The following is a 19,999-nucleotide window of genomic DNA, read 5'->3' as shown; positions in this document are numbered from 1 at the left end:
TAAAAAGTACCATAATTGAAATAATGAATTCACCAGAGGAGTTCAACAGCAGATTTGGGAATTCCAAAAAGAATCTGTGAATTTAAGTATAAGACTATTGAAATTATGAAGTTTGAGAATCAGAGCAAAAAAGAATTAAGAAAAATAAACGGAACCCAAAAGACCTATGGGACACCATCAAGCTGACCAGCAAAAACATTATGGGAAATGTAGAAGAATAGAAGAGAGAGAAGGAAATAGAGTATTTGCAGAAAAGCCAAAATTAAACTTCCTAAATTTGGTGAAAGACACAAATCTTCACATCCAGGAAGCACAATAGACTCAAAATAAACTCAAATACATCCACCAAGACATGTTATGAGCAAACAGTCAGAAAAAAAAAAAAAATGACAGAGAATCAAATGCAAAGGAGAAGCAATTTTTCATATACAAAAAAACCTCAAAAAGATCATCAGCAGAAACCTTGGAGGTTAGAAGGCACTATATTGATATATTCAAAGTGCTGAAAGAAAAAGCTGTCAGCTGAGAATTCTATGCAGGGCAAACATGCCTGTCAATAATGAGGACGTTCCCAGATGAACACAAGCTAAGGGAGTATGTTTTTACTATATTTACTCTGCAAGGAATGCTAAAGGGAATCCTTTGGGTTGAAATGTAATTCATGACAAACAAGGGAAGTATTAAAAGATTATAAACCAAGTTTTCATCTGGATTTCGTCTTAAAAGAGAAATTAGGATTAAATAAATATGAAAAATAGCAGAGATTGGCAGAGTGGATACATTTCTTCAAATAATACATACAAAAATATAATTAGAATGAATAAGATCGAGTATTTGATAGTACAACACAGGGTGACTATAGTCAACAATTTTTTTAAATTATACTTTAAGTTCTGGGGCACACTTGCAGAACATGCAGGTTTGTTACATAGGTATACATGTGCCATGGTGGTTTGCTGCACCCATCAACCCATCATCTACATTAGGTATTTCTCCTAATGCTATCTCTCCCCTAACCCACCACCCTCCAACAGGCCCTGATGTGAGATGTTCCCCTCCCTGTGTCCATGTGTTCTCATTGTCCAACTACCACATATGAGAGAGAACATACAATGTTTGGTTTTCTGTTCTTGTGTTAGTTTGCTGAGAATGATGGTTTCCACCTTCATCCATGTCCCGGCAAAGGACATGAACTCATCCTTTTTTATGGCTGCATAGTATTCCATGGTGTATACGTACCACATTTTCTTTATCCAGTCTATCATTGATGGGCATTTACATTCATTCCAAATCTTTGCTATTGTGAATAGTGCTACAAAAAACATACATATGCAAGTGTCCTTATAGTAGAATGATTTATAATCCTTTGGGCATATACCCAGTAATGGGATTGCTGGGTCAAATGGTATTTCTGGTTCTAGATCCTTGAGGAACCACCACACTGTCTTCCACAATGGTTGAACTAATTTACACTCCCAATACCAGTACAAAATCATTCCTATTTCTCCACATCCTCTACAGCATCTGCTGTTTCCTAATTTTTTAACGCTCGCCATTCTAAATGGTGTGAGGTGGTATCTCATTGTGGTTTTCATTTGCATTTCTCTAATGACCAGTGATGATGAGCTTTTTTTCATATGTTTGTTGGCCACATAAATGTCTTCTTTTGAGAAGTGTCTGTTCATATCCTTCACCCACTTTTTGATGGGGTTGTTTTTTTCTTGTAAATTTGTTCAAATTCTTTGTAGATTCTGGATATTAACCCTATGTCAGATAGACAGATTGCAAAATTTTTCTCTCATTCTGTTGGTTGCCTGTACACTCTGATGATAGTTTCTTTTGCTGTGCAGAAGCTCTTTAGTTTAATTAGATCCCATTTGTCAATTTTGGCTCTTGTTGCCTTTGCTTTTGGTGTTTTAGTCATGAAGTCTTTGCCCACGCCTATGTCCTGAATGGTATTGCCTAGGTTTTCTTCTAGGGTTTTTATGGTTTTAGGTCTTACATTTAAGTCTTTAATCCATGTTGAGTTAATTTTTGTATGCAGTGTAAGGAAAGGGTCCAGTTTCAGTTTTCTGCATATGGCTAGCCAGTTTTCCCAACACCATTTATTAAATAGGGAATCCATTTCCCATTGCTTGTTTTTGTCACGTCTGTCAAAGATCAGATGGTTGTAGACATGTGGTGTTATTTCTGAGGCCTCTGTTCTGTCCCATTTATCTATATATCTGTTTTGGTACCAGTACCATGCTGTTTTGGTTACTGTAGCATTGTAGTATAGTTTGAAGTCAGGTAGTGTGATGCCTCCAGCTTTGTTCTTTTTGCTTAGAATTGTCTTGGCTATCCGGGCTCTTTTTGGGTTCCATATGAAATTTAAAGTAATTTTTTCTAATTCTGTGAGGATGTTAATGGTAACTTGATGGGGATAGCATTGAACCTATACATTACTTTGCAGTATGCCCATTTTCATGATACTGATTCATCCTATCCATAAGCATGGAATGTTTTTTCATTTGTTTCTGTCCTCTCTTATTTCCTTGAGCAGTGGTTTGTAGTTCTCCTTGAAGAGGTCCTTCACATCCCGTGTAAGTTGTATTTCAAGGTATTTAATTTTGTTTGTAGAAATTGTGAATGGGAGTTCACTCATGATTTGGCTCTCTGTCTATTATTGGTGTATAGGAATGGTTGTGATTTTTGCACAATGATTTTGTATCCTGAGACTTTGCTGAAGTTGCTTATCAGCTTTAGGAGATTTGGGGCTGATTCAACGGAGTTTTCTAAATATACAATCATGTCATCTGCAAACAGAGACAATCTGACTTCCTCTTTTCCTATCTGAAGACCCTTTATTTCTTTCTCTTGCCTGAATGCCCTGACCAGAACTTCCAATATTATGTTGAATAGGAGTGGTAAGAGAGGGCATCCTTATCTTGTGCTGGTTTTCAAAGGGAATGCTTCCAGTTTTTGCCCATTCAGTATATTGGCTGTAGGTTTGTCATAAATACCTCTTATTATTTTGAGATACATTCCATCAATACCTAGTTTTTTGAGAGTTTTTAGCATGAAGGGGTGTTGAATTTTGTCAAAGGCCTTTTCTGCACCTATTGAGATAATCATGTGTTTTTTTTTCATTGGTTCTCTGTATGTGATGGATTATGTTTATTGATTTGCCTATGTTGAACCTGCCTTGCATGCCAGGGATGAAGCCAACTTGATTGTGGTGGATAAGCTTTTTGATGTGCTGCTTGATTTGGTTTGACAGTATTTTATTGAGGATTTTTACATAGATGTTCATCAGGGATATTGGCCTGAAATTTTCTTTTTTTGTTGTGTCCCTGCAAGGTTTTGGTATCAGGACAATGCTGGCCACATAAAATGAGTTAGAGAGGATTCCCTCTTTTTCTATTACTTGGAATAGTTTCAGAGAGAATGGTATCAGCTCCTCTTTCCACCTCTGGTAGTATCTGGCTGTGAATCCATCTGGTCCTAGACCTTTCTTTGGTTGGTAGGTTATTACTGCCTCAAATTCAGAACTTGTTATTGGTCTATTCAGGGATTTGACTTCTTCCTGCTTTAGATTTGGGAGGGTGTATGTGTCCAGGAATCTATCCATTTCTTCTAGATTTTCCAGTTTATTTGCATAGAGGTGTTTACAGTATTATCTGATGGTAATTTGTATTTCTCTGGGATCAGTAGTGATAGCCCCTTTATCATTTTTTATTGCATCTATTTGATTCTTCTCTCTTTTCTTCTTTATTCTTCTGGCTATTCTATTTTGTTTATCTTTTCAAAAAACCAGCTCCTGGGTTCACTGATTTTTTGAAGGGTTTTTCGTATTTCTATCTCCATCAGTTCTGCTCTGATCTTAGTTATTTCTTGTCTTCTGCTAGCTTTTGAATTTGTTTGCTCTTGCTTCTCTAGTTCTTTTAATTATGATGTTAGGGTGTCTAATTTACATCTTTCCTGCTTTCTGTTGTGGGCATTTAGTGCTACAAATTTCCCTCTAGACACTACTTTAAATGTGTCCCAGAGATTCTGGTATGTTGTGTCTTTGCTCTCATTGGTTTCAAATAACTTCTTTATTTCTGCCTTAATTTTGTTATTTACCCAGCAGTCATTCAGGAGCAGGTAGTTCAGTTTTCATGTAATTGTGCAGTTTTGAGTGAGATTCTTAATCCTGATTTCTAATTTGATTGCACTGTGTTCTGAGAGACTGTTATGATTTCCATTCTTTTGTATTTGCTGAGGAGTGTTTTACTTCCAATTATGTGGTCAATTTTAGAATAAATGTGTTGTGGTGCTGAGAATAATACATATTCTGTTGATTTGGGTGGGAGAGTTCTGTAGATGTCTATTAGGTCTGCTTGGTCCAGAGCTGAGTTAACGTTCTGAATATCCTTGTTAATTTTCTGTCTTGTTGAACTGTCTAATATTGACAGTGGGATGTTAAAGTCTCCCACTATTATTGTGTGGGAGTCTTTGTAGGTCTCTAAGAACTTGCTTTATGAATCTGAGTGCTCCTGTATTAAGTGCATATATATTTAGGATAGTTAGCTCTTCTTGTTGCATTGATCCCTTTACCATTAGGTAATGCCCTTCTTTGTCTCTTTTGATCTTCATTGGTTTAAAGCCTGTTTCATCAGAGACTAAGATTGTAACCCCTGCTTTCTTTGCTTTCCATTTGCTTAGTAAATATTCCTCCATCCCTTTATTTTGATGTGTGTCTTTGCACATGAGATGGGTCTCCTGAGTACAGCACACTGATGGGTGGTGACTCTTTATCCAATTTGCCAGTCTGTGTCTTTTAATTGGGGCATTTAGCCCGTTTACAATTCAGGTTAATATTGTTATATGTGAATTTGATCCTGTCATTATGATGCTAGCTGGTTATTTTGCCCATTAGCTGATGCAGTTTTTTCATAGTGTCAATGGTCTTTACAATTTGGTATGTTGTTGCAGTGGCTGGTACTGGTTGTTCCCTTCCACGTTTAGGGCTTCCTTCAGGAACTCTTGTAAGGCAGGCCTGTTGGTGACAAAATCTCTCAGAATTTGCTTGTCTGTAAAGGATTTTATTTCTCCTTCACTTATGAAGCTTTGTTTGGCTGGATATGCAATTCTGGGTTGAAAATTCCTTTCTTTAAGAATGTTGAATATTGGCACCCATGCTTTTCTGGCTTGAAGTGTTTCTGCAGGGAGAGCTGCTGTTAGTCTGTTGGGCTTCCCTTTGTGGGTGACCTGACCTTTCTCTCTTGCTGACCTTAAAATTTTTTCCTTCATTTCAACCTTGCTGAATCTGATGATTATATGTCTTGGGGTTGCTCTTTTCAAGGAGTATCTTTTTGGTATTCTCTGTATTTCCTGAATTTGAATGTTGGCCTCTCTTGCTAGGTTGGGAAAGTTCCCCTGGATGATATCCTGAAGGGTGTTTTCCAACTTGGTTCCATTCTGCCTGTCACTTTCAGGTACACCAAACAAACATAGATATGGTATTTTCACATAGTCCCATATTTCTTGGAAGCTTTGTTCATTCCTTTTTGTTCTTTTTTCTGTAATCTTGTCTTCTCACTTTATTTCATTAATCTGATCTTCAATCTCTTATACCTTTTCTTCCACTTGATTGAGTCAGCTATTGATACTTGTGTATGCTTCACGAAGTTCTCATGCTGTGTTTTTCAGCTCCATCAGGTGATTTATGTTCTTCTCTAAAATGGTTATTCTAGTTAGCAATACGTCTAATCTTTTTTCAATGTTCTTAGCTCCCTTGCATTGGGATAGAACATGCTCCTTTAGCTTGGAGTAGTTAGATATTACCTACCTTCTGAAGCCTACTTCTGTCAATTTGTCAAACTCATTCTCCATCCAGTTTTCTTCCCTTGCTGGCAAGGAGTTGTGATCCTTTGGAGGAGAAGAGGCATTCTTGTTTTTGGAATTTTCAGCTTTTTACACTGGTTTCTCCCCATCTTCATGGATTTCCTTAACTTTGGTGTTTGATGTTGGTGACCTACAGATGGGGACTCTGAGTGGATGCCCTTTTTTTTTGATGTTGATCTTATTCCTTTTTGTTTGTTAGTTTTCCTCCTAACAGTCAGGCCCCTCTGCTGCAGGTCTGCTGGAGTTTGCTGGAGTTCCACTCCAGACCCTGTTTGCTGGGTATCACCAGTGGAGGCTGCTGAACAGCAAAGATTGCTGCCTGTTCCTTTCTCTGGAAGCTTTGTCCCAGAGGGTCACCTGCCAGAGGCCAGCTGGGGCTCTCCTGTATGATGTGTCTGTCGGCCCCTACTGGAAGGTGTCTCCCAGTCAGGAGACATGGGGGTCAGTGACTCATTTCAGGAGGCAGTCTGACCTTGAGCAGAGCTTGAACGCTGTGCTGGGAGATCTGCTGCTCTCTTCAGAGCCATCAGGAAGGAACCTTTAAGTCTGCTGAAACTGTGCCCACAGCCACCCCTTCCCCCAGGTGCTCTATCCCAGGGAGATGGGGGTTTTATCTATAAGCTCCTGATTGGGGATGCTGCCTTTTTCGTCAGAGATGCCCTGCCCAGAGAGGAGGAATCTAGAGAGACAGTCTCAGCCTTGCTGAGCTGTGGTGCGTTCCACCCAGTTTGATCTTCCAGGCAGCTTTGTTTACACTGTGAGGGTAAAACTGCCTACACAAGCCTCAGCAATGGCAGGGGCCCCTCCTCCCAAAAGTTTCGAGTATCCCACATTGAGCTCAGACTGCTGGGCTGGCAGTGAAAATTTCAAGCCAGTGGATCTTAGCTTGCTGGGCTCCATGGGGGTAGGACCTGCCAAGCCAGGTCACTGGATACCCAGCTTCAGCCCCCTTTCTAGGGGAGTGAACGGTCCTGTCTCGTTGGTGTTCCAAGGCATCACTGGGGTATGAAAAAAAACTCCTGCAGCTAGCTTGGTGTCTGCCCAAATGGCCACCAAGTTTTGTGCTTGCAACCCAGGCCCTGGTGGCATAGGCACCAGAGGGAATCTCCTGGTCTGCAGGTTGTGAAGACTGTGTGAAAAGTGCAGTATCTGGGCCAGAGTGCACCATTCCTCATGGCTCAGTCCCTAATGGCTTCCCTTGGCTAGGAGAGGGAGTTCCCAGACCCGTTGTGTTTCCTGGATGAGATGACGCCCCATCCTGCTTCAGCTCACCCTCCATGGGCTGCACTGACTGTCCCACCAGTCCCAGTGAGATGACCCAGGTACCTCAGTTGAAAATGCAGAAATCACCCACATTTTGCATCAGTCTGTCTGAGAGCTGCAGACCAGAGCTGTTCCTATTCGGCCATCTTGCCAGCAAATCCCAACAATAATTTACTGTATATTTTAAAATAATTAAGAGTATAATTTGATTGTAACACAAAGAAAGGATAAGTGCTGGAGGTGATGGATACCCCACTCACTCTGATGTGATTTTACACATTGTAGGCCTATATCAAAATACCTCATGTATATAAATCACATAAATATATATACTCACTAGGTATCCATAAAAATTAAAAACAGAAAATAAGGGGAAAAAAAAAGAAAAAAAATCTATCCATAAGCTGTCTCCAAGAAACTCATTGTAGATCCAAAACCAGTAAGCTGAATGTGAAAGGATGAAGAAAGATATTTATGCAAATAATAACCAAAAGAGTGTTGGGTAGCTACACTAATGCCAGAAGAACAAACAACAACAGCAAAAAAAAAAAACAGAATTTAACTAAAAAACTGTTACAAGAAACAAAGAAGGACATTATACAACTGGAAAAGTGTTAATAAAAAAAATCAATTGCAAACATACATGGATCAAAGAAAATAGAACCAAATATATAAAGCAAACACTGACGGATTTAAATGAAGAAATGCAGAGTTCGGTAATAATAGTTGGACACTTCATTGCTCTGCTTTCATTAATGGATAGAATATCCAGACAGAAGATCAGTAAGAAAACAGAGCATTTGAATAATGGTATAAGCCAAGTAGGCCTAAGAGAAGTATGTGGACTACTCCACCTACCAATAGCAGAATATGCATTATTCTCAAGTGCACAAGAAACATTCTACAGGGAAGCCCACAGATTAGGGCACAAAATAAATCTCAGTAAATTTAAAAAGACTGAAATAATAAAAAAAAAATTTCTGACCGTAATAGGATAAAGCTAGAAATCAGTAACAGAAAAAAATGTTTAACATGGATATTAACGTTAAATGGATCAAATGAGAAAGCACAAAGGAAATTTAAAAATACTTAGAAATGGGTGAAAAAGTAAAGAGACTGTATCACAACTTATGGGATGCAGCCAAGAGTATGCCTGTAGGGAGATTTATAGCAATAAATGCCTATTTTCAAAAAGAAAGAAATCAATAACTTTACACCTTCAGCAACTAGCAAAGAAGGATCAAACTAAACCCAAAGCTAGCAGAAGGAAGGATATAATACATATTAGAGCAAAGATAAGTGAACAGAAAATAGAAAACTACAGAGAACCAAAAAATCCAAAAGCTGATTCCTTAAAAAGAACAAAATTCATAAGCTTTTAGCTAGGTTGACTAAAGAAAAGAAATTCAAAGAACTAAAATCAGCAATGAAAGTGACATTACAAAAAAAATGGGTTATAAGAGAATACTATGAACAACTGTACACTAATAAATTAAGTAACTCAGTGAAATAGACACATTTCCTAGAAGCACACACATTACTAAAACTGACTCAAGAAGAAATAGAAAATCTCAACATACTTATAACAAGTAAAGAGATATATCAGTAATTTTTTTAAAAACTGCCCAAGGGCAAAAAATCCAGGGTAAGATGGCTTCACTGGTCAATTCTATCAAATTAAAGAAGTAATACTAATCTTCCTCAAACATTTCCAAAAATTAGAAGGGAATACTTCCTAACTAATTCCCATGAGTTTTATAATGCCAGCCAGCATTATCTTGATACCAAAGCCAAAAAAAGACTTCACAGGAAAATAAAATTACAGGCTAATACCCCTTATGAATACAGATGCAAAAAATTATCAATAAAATACTAGCAAACCAAATATGGCAGCATATTAAGAACATTACTTACTATGACCAAATTGGATCTATCCCAGGAATGCAAGAGTGGTTCTATATAAGAAAATTAATCAGTGTAAGACACCGCATTAAAAAAACAAATGAATAAACACATGATCATATCAATGATGCAGGAAAAAATACAAAACCCAATACCATTCAAGGATAATAAAACTCAGAAAACAGAGGAAAGGAAGCAAAGTTCCTCAACATAATAAAGTGCATATATAAAAAACTCACAGGTAACATACACCATAGTGAAAGACTGACACATCCCCCACTAAGATCATGAACAGGCAAAGGATAGTGCTTTCACCACTGCAATTCAACACTGTATTAAAAGTTCTAGCCAGAGCAAATAGGCAAGAAAAAGAAATAAAAGACATTCAAATTGGAAGGCAGAAGTAAAACTACTCTATTTGCAGATAACATTATTTAGCAAATAATCCACAAAAAATCTACGAGCTAACAAATGGTTTTGGCGAAGTTGCAGAGTACAAAATCAACACATAACAATTAAGTTTTTTTGTAAAAAAAATACTCCAACACTGAACCATCCAAAAGGAAATTCAGAAAATAATCCCATTTATGATAGTGTCCAGTAGAATAAAATATTTAGTGTTATGGTCTGAATGTTTGTGCCCTTCACAACTTCATATGTTGAAATCTAATACCATTGCAATAGTATGAAGAGGCATGGCCTTTAGGAGGTGATTAGGAAGCTCTGCCTTCCTTCATGAATGAGATAAGTGACCTTATAACTTAATGGACAAAGTAGTGGCTTGACAACCTGGAAAGACAGGTTTCGATACTGTGCTGCCAATAAGCAGAAATTTTATTTTTGATAAGCTTACATAAAGTAATAATGTTTTTCCAAAAATAAGACTTAGTCAAATGGCCCCTTTTAACTTCTAGAATGTTCAATACATCAAATCTGATTTGAATATTTAATATAGCAAGTATGGATAATTCCAGGAAGATGGTAATCTAAGGGATCAAACCAGAGCTGAGGAGACAGGTAGCGCTGGCAGGTTTAGAAGATTAGATACAGGTCAGGTGCAGTTGCTCACACCTGTAATCCCAACACTTTGGGAGGCCAAGGAGGGCAGATCACCTAAGGTTGGGAGTTCGAGACCAGCCTGATCAACATGGAGAAACCCCATCTCTACTAAAAATACAAAAGTATCCAGGTGTGGTGGCACATGCCTCCAATCCCAGCTACTTCAGAGGCTGAGGTAGGAGAATCACTTGAACCCAGAAGGTGGAGGTTGCAGTGAGCTGAGGTAATGCCATTGCACTCTGGCCTGGGCACAAACAGTGAAATTCCATCTCAAAAACAAACAAAAAAACAAAAAAAAAATGACTGGATACAAACAGGGAGAAGGAGCAAACAAATATTGTGGATAATGATATAGTCTGGTTTCTTACTGTTGGAGAAAGAAGTTACAAAGATGGAAAACAGAAAGGCTATGGGGTTAAGATTGAAACTGGGAAATGTCTATGTAAACTCATTGTTTAAAAAATATGTATAGACAAACCAATACAAAAATAAGTGTACACATGTGTATTTCTGTGTGTGTGTATGTATACATATATACATATATTTCCTAACTCTGTCAATTGAGAGGGTCTGAGGCAGTGACAGCCTCTAACAATGAGCACCCAGTTCTTGGTTTTTAAATTCCATCCTCCACTAGAAAGAACAATGTCCTTTGGAGAAATGGCTGATGGCAGAGGTAGTGCAGGAAAAGGACAAGATGGGCCAGGCGTATCTGTTGTGCCACAGAGTAATTACCCAAAAATTGATGTGGGAAGAAGGCTGAAAATGGAATAGGTAACTCCAAAACTCCATCCCAAACTAAAGCAACAATTAAGCTGGAAAAAAAAAAAAAAAAACCCTCTCAGCATCAAGCTTTTCAGAATTCTCCAATCTAATTAAAAACCTAGTACACCCAAAACATTCCTTGTGTGGCTTGCTGATGCCTGTGCCAAAATGGACAGTATGCACTTTGTTTTCAGAGAACTGTAGTTGTGTATTTTGATCTGTCTATGCGGGCTCTCTGAAGAAGTGGCTCACAGGCTTGTCTTTGTTTTGCCTGCCTTGGAACTTTCTCAGGGCTAGTCTTCCAGGAAGTGCTAGTTGAAATCATTTAAAGAAATTATCTGGCCTCAGCAGCCAGATGAGAAAAGCAGCAGATGGAATGACAAAACTGGGAGTGGAAAAACTGGGAAGGAAATACCTGGAGGCCGGGATGGGGATAAGGGGTTTGAAAAGCTCCTGCATAAACCAGGGAATTGAGGTTATGTGCAAGGCCAGGGCAATATGCACGCTCACAAGAAACCTGAGAGGAATCTAAGCTTTCAGTCTGGTTGACCTTCAGGCTCAGTGTAAGCAGGAATTAAAGTTTTATACAGAGATGTAAATGGCCTGGCAAACCATTACAAGAGTGCCCTAAAACAGCGCCAATATGCAAAGACCAGAAGAGTTTTTTGTTTTGTTTTGGCTTTGGGCAATTAAAGAAATCTCTGTCAGATCACAAACTGACCATTAAACTAACAGAACAGAGGTTTCAGTGACCATGTACAACAAAGAACTTTAGAAAAATAGTTTTGAAAAGTCACAAAATAAACAAACAATGCAAAATAAAAGCAACAAGAAATTCTGGGGAAAAGAATCTGATTTTTAGATTTAACACATTTTAATATTCAAAATGTTCTGTTTTCAATAAAAAATTATGAGGAATGCAAAGAAGATAATATGACCCACAGACACACAGAAAAAAGAAATGAATAAAACCAGTCCTCAAAGACACCTTTGTTATTGGTCTTACTAGATAAAGAATTTAAATCCACTGTTCTAAATGTGTGCAAAGAGCTAAATGAAACCAGACAAAGAAATAACAAACCAGGTGAAAGATGCTGTGCCAAATACAAAATATTAATATACAGAACAAAATTACAAAAATGTAAATAGGACTGTCTGGACCTGACAAGTACAAAAACTAAATTTTTTTAAAACCAGTGAAAGGATTTAATAACAGATTGGAGCTCAAAGAGAACAAAGAATCAGCAAAATTGAAGACACTGATGGAGATTACTCATTCTGCAGAGCAGAGAAAAAGAATGGTGAATAATGGACAGTGCCTAAGAGATCCATGAGACAACATCAAGCATACCAACAAGTTAATAAGAAGAGTTGCTGATGAAGAGGAGAAAAGGGAACCAAAAAAATCTGAAGAAATAATGTCCGAAGACCTTCCAAATTGATGAAAGACATGAATCTCTATGTCCAAGACTCTCAAGAAACCATAATTAGGATAAGCTCAAAGAACTTCAAACTGAGAGAAACAATAAATTGTCACAAGACAAAGAATCTCAAAAGTAGCAAGAGATAAGGGACTAACCATGTACAAAGGATCTGAAATAAGATTAACAGCCAGCCTTTTATTAGGAACCATGAAGGCCAGAGGCAGTAGGATAATGGCACCTTTCAAGTGCCAAAAGAAAAAAATATATCAAAAATTCTACATCGGGCAAAACTGCCTTTCAAAAATGAAGGAGAAATGAAAACATTCCTAGATCAACAGAATCTGAGAGAATTTATTAGTACTAGATCTGTCCTACAAGAAATGCAAAAGGAAGTCCTTAAGGTTGAAACAAAAGGACATTAGACAGTAACTCCAATCCAAACACACAAAAAATTCAAATGGTAAAAGTAACTACTGTAAGTAAATGCAAAAGCCAGTCTTATTGTATTCTTGGCTTTTATGTTCTCTCTTTTTTCTATATGATTTAAAAGACAAATACATAAAACAATAATTATAAATCTATGGTAATGTGCACACTATTTATGAAGGCATAAAATGTGACAATAAGAAGACAAAGGACAGGGACAAAGCTGTACAGGAGCAGAGTTTTTATATAATATTAAGGCTTAGTTAGTATTAATGCAAGCTAGACTGTTATAAATTCAATATGCTAACTGCAATTCCAAGTATTAACACTAGGTAAATAATGACTACAAATACAAAAGGAATTAAAATGACACATTAGAAAAAAACGAACACAAAAGAAGGCATACACAGAAAAACTGAAAACAAAAAAGATATAATACGTATGGAAAACAAATAGCAAAATGGCATAAGTCCTTTCTCAGTTTATCATTTACTCTAAATGTAAATAAAGTAAACTCCCAAGTAAAAGACAGAAATTGGCAAAATAGGCTGTGCACAGTGGCTCACACCTGTAATCCCAGCACTTTGGGAGGCCAAGGCAGGCAGATCACGAGGTCAGGAGTTTGAGACCAGCCTGACCAATACGGTGAATCCCTGTCTGTACTAAAAACAAAAAAAAAACAAAAAAAAACAAAAATTAGACAGGTATAGTGGTGTGCACCTGCAATCTCAGCTACTTGGGAGGCTGAGGCAGAAGAACTGCCTGAACACTGAAGGCAGAGGTTGCAGAGAGTGAAGATCACACCACTGCACTCCAGCCTGGGTGACACAGTAAGACTCTGTCTCAAAAATAAAATAAAATAAAAAAATGAAAATAAATTGGCAAATTAAATACAAATATATGATCCAGGTACATATTGTCTACAAGACACTCTCTTTAGATACAAACACATAACACAATAGGTTGAAATTGAAATGACAGAGGAGGATAGTAACCTAAAGAATGCCAGGTGGCTATACTGAGACAAAAGAGACTTTAAATCAAAAATTGTTACAAGAGAAAAACACTACATATTGATTAAAAAAAAAAAGTCAGTCTACAAAGGAGACATAGTAACAGAAATAGAAATAAATCATCCTGAAGTTTACATGGAATTTCAAGGGATCTCAACTAGCCAAAATAATCTTGAAAATCCATGCATGTATGGTAAAATGACTTTCAAAAAAGTTGTCAAGAACAGTTAATAGGGAAAGGACAATTTTTCTAACAAATAGTATTGGTAAAACTGGATAGCCACATGCAAAACAAAACAAAAACAAAAAAATTAACTCAAAATGAATCAAAGACGTAAATCTAAGAAGTAAGTTACAAAACTAATGGCAGAACACATAGGAGAATGGATTTGTGTGGCAATGTTTTCTTGGATATAATACCAAAAACCACAGGCAACAAAAGTAAAAATAAATTGGACTACAACAAACTTAAAAATTGTGCATCAAAGGACACAGTTAACTGAATGAAAAGACAACAAACACAACAGGAGGAAACATTTGCAATTCATGTATCTGATGAGGAATTAATATAAAAAATATATAAAGAACCTCTACAACTCAAAACAGACAAAATAACCTGATTCAAAGATGGACAAAGGACTTGAAGAGACATTTCTCCATAAAAGATATATAAATGGCCAGCAAGCTTATGAAAATATGCTCAACGTCACTAATCGTTAGGGAAATATAAATCAAAACCACAATGAAAAATTACCATACACCCATTACAATGGCTGCTATCAAAACAACAAAAGAAAATAACGAGTGTTGGCAAGGATATGGAGAAATCAGAATCCTGTACACTGAGGATGGGACTGTAAAATGGTGCACCTTCTGTAGAAAACAGGTCAGTGTTTCCTCAAGAAATTAAAAATAGAATTACCATAGGTTCCATCCATACCACTTCTGAGTATATAACCAAAATAACTGAAAGAAGGATCTCAAAGAATAGTTGTACCCCATGTTCACAGTAGCATTATACACAACAGTTAAAAGGAGGAAGGAACCCAAATGTCCACTGACAGATGAATGAATAAACAAAACATGGGTACAATGAAATATCATTCAACATTTGAAAGGAGATAAATTCTGACACATGCTACAACACTGAGGAAGCTTGAGGACATTATGCTAGGTGAAATAAGCCAGTCACAATAAGACAAATACTGTATGATTTCACTTATATGAGATATAGCAAAAATAGTGAAACTCATAGAAACAGAATGTAGGATGGTGGTTGCCAGGGGCAAGGAGGAGGGGAAAATGGGGAGTTATTTTTTAATGGGTAGAGAATTTCAATTTCTCACAATGAAAAAGTTCTGGTGATTAGATGTACAATATGAATATACTTAACACTGCTTCTGAACTGTACATCCAAAAATAGTTAAGATTGCTAAAACAAAAAACTAACAATAAATGAAGATGCCTGCTTTGGCCACATATATTCAACATTGTACTAAAAATTCCAGCCAGAGCAATTAGGCTAAGTAAATAAATAAATAAACCCAAATTGGAAAGAAAGAAAGAAAATAGTTTTGTTTGCAGATGACATGATCTTATATGCAGAAAATACTAAAGAATCCACAAAGAAACTACTAGAAGTAGGAAACAAATTCAGCAAAATTACAAGATACAAGATCAACACTCAAAAATTAGTTGTGTACTCATTACAATGAGCAGTCAAAAAGCAAATTAACAATTCCACTTACAACAGCATTGAAACAAAAGAAATTTTAGGCCTGTGGGCCATCACAGTCTCTACTGCAACCAGTCAACTCTGCCCTCGTAGTGTGAAAGTACCCACAGGCTATACATAAATACATGAGTATGGCTGAGTCCTGATAAAACTTTATAGACACTGAAGTCTGAATTTCATATAATTTACAATAGAATTTAAATGAAAAACTATTTAATAAATTTAAGCAAGGATATGCAACACTTGTACACTGAAAACTACAAAACATTAATGAAGGATAGAAGATCTAAGGAAAAAAAATCTTATGTTCATTGATTATAAGATTTAATATTAAGATAACACTCCCCAAAGTGTTATCACCCACTCTAATACTTACCCAATGCAATACTTATCGAAAACTCAACATACTTTTTTGCAGAAATAGAAAAGCTGACTAAAAATTCCTATGGATTGCAAAGCACCCTGCTGTGGAAAACTGTCGGTTTCACAATAAATTAAATGTAAAATTACCATATCACCCAGCAATTTCACTCATAGGTGTATACCCAAAACAATTGAAAGCATGTATTCAAACAAATATTTGTACATGAATGCTCATAGGAGCACTATCCACAACAGCGAAACACAGGATGACCCCCAATATCCATCAACAGATGAATGGATAAACAAAAGGTGGTATATCCATATAATAAAATATTGTTCCATCATAAAAAGGGACAAAGTACTGATATACAGCTACAACATAAATGGGTCTTGAAAACATTATTCTAAGTGAGAGATCAGACACAAATTGTATGATTCCATTCATATGCCATATCCAAAATAGGCAAATCTATAAAGACAGAAAGGAGATTATTGGTTGCTAGCGGCTGGGAACAGAGGGGGGAAAAGGGAGCAACTCCTTATTAAGTTACAATACTGCTTATTAAGGGTGCTGTTTCCTTTTGGTGTGATGAAAATATTCCAGAAATAAATGGTGGTTATGGTTGTACAACATTGTGAATGTACTAAAGTCATTGAATTCTATACTTTAAAATGGCTTGTGAATTTCATGTGATGTGTGTTTTACCATAATTATTTTTTTTTTAGGTAGAATCCCTCAAAAGTTATTGCAAATATTCCATTTCTGCCCAGTCTCTAAGGCTGTCACAAAGCCTGCCACATCCTAACAACCCATGATCACCCTAGCCTACCAGGACTGTTTCTTTAAAAAACCATGAGTCCTAATGCTACACAATTCATTGGATTTTTTTTTTTTTTTTTTTTTTTTTTGAGATGGAGTCTCACTCTGTTGCCCAGGCTGGAGTGCAGTGGCATGATCTTGGCTCACTGCAACCTCCAACTCCCAGGTTCAAGTGATAATCCTGCCTCAGCCTCCTGACTAGCTGGGATTACAGGCACGTGCCACCATGCCCAGCTAATTTTTGTAATTTTAGTAGAGACAGGGTTTCACCATGTTGGTCAGGCTGGTCTCGAACTCCTGACCTCATGATCCACCCACCTCGGCCTTCCAAAGTGCTGGGATTACAGGCATGAGCCAATGTGCCCAGCCTATTTGAATTTTTTAATCATATACTTTCTTTTGCGATCTCTTAAGTTTTCCCCTGGACTGTACATGAATTATTCACTTTGTTGTACTACTTTTTTATGTAACTGCAAGACTGTCATCGGAAGTTTCACAATGTTACCTAATAAAGCCCACTGATAAACTGTTTTATGTTCCAGTTTCACAACTGTAAGATCACAAGATCTGCATTCACCTATATGACATTTTTGTCTTACTCTTCATCAACTCTCTATCAGAAATCAGCAAACATTTTCTGTAAAGGGTCACACAGTAAATATTTTAGGCTTGTGGGCCATTACAGTCTCTGCTGCAACCAGTCAACTCTGCCTTTGTAGTGTGAAAGTACCAACAGACAATACCTAAATACATGAGTATAGCTGAGTCCCAATAAAACTTCATAGACAGTGAAGTCTGAATTTCACATAATTTCCAAGCAAAATAATACTCTTGGTTTTTTTCCCTCAGCCACCTAAAAATATAAAAACCATCCTTCATTTGTGGACCATAAAAAATCAGACAGTAGGCTGCATTTGACCCATGAACTGTAATGTGACCTCTCCTCTATATTTTCCGGGATGTTATTTCTACTTTCATATGAATGTATAGACATTTTTTAAACCTCAATAATTACTTTTAAGCAAAACTGTGAAAAAATAAACAACTTACCTGGGATGTGATCATCTTCCACTAGTGTTGGCAGAGCAGAGAAAGCCGACAGGTGGTAGCTGAGAAATAAGAAAAGATCATGAGAAATGTCACTTGCCTAAAAATGTCCACTTCCCAGCTGGCAAAACATCTCTAAAAGGGAGATACTCACACGTCCATGCATGACTCTGGCATGGTTATGTACTGCTTGGACACATTAGTTTTCAAATGTAAAAACGTTTGGTTTTCTACTGACTTATAAACAACTTATGCTGTACTCTAACCGAGTATACAAACCAATATATTAAACTAATTAAGCAAGTTAGGAAAAGCCAAAGAATGGAACATAATACTTTCATTAAAACTGATGCTAAACAAAAATACTCAGGTTTTAATCTTTATTATAAACCAGAGACTCCCAACAAGGTTTTGAAAAAAGTGATGTGGTATTTTTCAGCCCAGTTTTTTTTGTTTGCTTTTGTGAGACAGAGTCCTGCCCTGTCACCCAGGCTGGAGTGCAATGGCACGATCTTGGCTCACTGCAACCTTTGCCTCCTGTGTTCAGGTGATTCTCCTGCCTCAGCCTCCCAAGTAGCTGGGACTACAGGTGCGCACCACCACATCTGGCTAATTTTTTTGTATTTTTAGTAAAGACGGGGTTTCACCATGTTGGCCAGGCTGGTCTCGAACTCCTGACCTCATGATCTGCCGGCCTCAGCCTCCCAAAGTGCTGGGATTACAGGCGTGAGCCACTGCGCCAGGCAGAGCCCAGTTTTTTTGGAAGGAAAACGAACTTGCTCTAACTTGGTTTCAGGTTCTCAAAACCATCTTTGGATTTTAAAAAGCAAACGGATTTTTACTTACTCTGTTGTCAATGCAGCAAACACCCGCCTGAGTCCTCAAGCGACTCAGTGTCTGTTCTTGACTCTGCCACAACAAAATGTGTCAATGTCAACAGTCACTTAACATGTTAAGCTTGTTTCCTGTCCACCCCACCCCATCCTATCTTTTAAATAAAGCCGAAATAGATAACTTACAGACCTTTCTTGCGGCTGCACCTCTGATTCTGTAAGATCAAGATGGGGGCATCCGTACATCTCTAGTTGTGCTGCAATGCGCCAGCAGCTCAACATCTAGAACGAGCGAGTAACGAATCCAGGCATGGAGGGTGCTGTCCTCCACTTGGCTGCTAAGCTCGGCCCTCCGCATGATGCCTTCACAACTCCCCAAGAAGCGGTGCTGTCTGCTCCTTCGGCCTGGCCCTCCTCTGCCGCCACATCTGAATGGGCACAAAGCTCCCACCATCACCCAGCCTGTGGGAGTCTGGACAGGACACAAATCGAGCCTCTGCTCCTCCCACCCATGCTCTAGATCTCTAATGACGTCTCGGCCCAACTGGTCTGGTGTCCTCCTAGGAGGGTCCCTGCACCCTCACGCCCCCACCTTCCCTTCTCACCCCACAACAGATGTTTTGCTCCAAGACAGCTGGGCCTAAGCCCTTCAGTTCGAATCCTCATCCAAGACTGAAAGCTCCTACATCTTCCTGTCACTTGAGCCACAAGCTGGACCGTCTGGAAATGCCCACTGCTACTAGGGACACAGGTGAGGCCGGAAAGTGCGGGAGGGCCCGGGGTGCCTCCCTCCACGTGCGGGGCCTCACAGGTCAGTGGAAACAAGAAATCCCCCAATCCACAGCCATGATCACTTCAAAATACTTCCTGAAGGCGTCAGGCCATGAAGCTGCGACCTGCGAGGACATAGCAAGCGGGGTGACGCTGGGCAGAGGCTGGGTATGGAGTCCGCACCCGCAGGGTCCCTCCCCGCCCCGCGGGTGCTTCCCGCCACCCCGCTTGCCTCTGCATCGCAGTGACAATGCGGGGATGCCGACTACAGGTGGTTGGAAGGAGACAGCGAGATTCTGAGGGGAAAGAATAAGGAGAGAAGCACGCATCTTTTGGGCAGAAGGCCCGTTTCCGCGCGGTCCTGCCGAGGCCTCCGGGCATCCTTCATCTCAGGGAAGAGAAAATCCAACCTCACTTGTCACAGGCGCGGGACCTGCGTTCCCTTCGGGAGCAGAAGAACCAGGGCAGGATTAGGACCCAGGCCAGGCGGCAAAGCCGCTCCCTCTCTCCCACCTCCAGGCCAAGCGGCACCTCCAGTCCACCCTCGCTCCAGCCCTCCCGTACTCTAACCTCCGCGTCCTCTGCCCCCAGGCGGGGAGATGCCGGGAGCCCTCCCTTCCAGGCTGCACCGGAGAAAAACAAACTTGGAGCCACACCGCGCACATGCGCAGAAGGCCCGAAGCGGCTCCCGCGACTGGGGCCAAAAAGTG

At 38.7% G+C, this 19,999-nt stretch overlaps 1 pseudogene; it reads right to left on the bottom strand.

Moving 5' to 3' along the window:
* The window catches only part of LOC129006309 (zinc finger protein 37A-like), a 31,925-nt pseudogene extending 11,926 nt beyond the window's left edge, over positions 1 to 19,999 (bottom strand).

This window comes from Pongo pygmaeus, chromosome 8, assembly GCF_028885625.2.
Source record: "Pongo pygmaeus isolate AG05252 chromosome 8, NHGRI_mPonPyg2-v2.0_pri, whole genome shotgun sequence".
NCBI lineage: Eukaryota > Metazoa > Chordata > Mammalia > Primates > Hominidae > Pongo > Pongo pygmaeus.
This window is presented reverse-complemented; position numbering and strand designations above follow the sequence as displayed.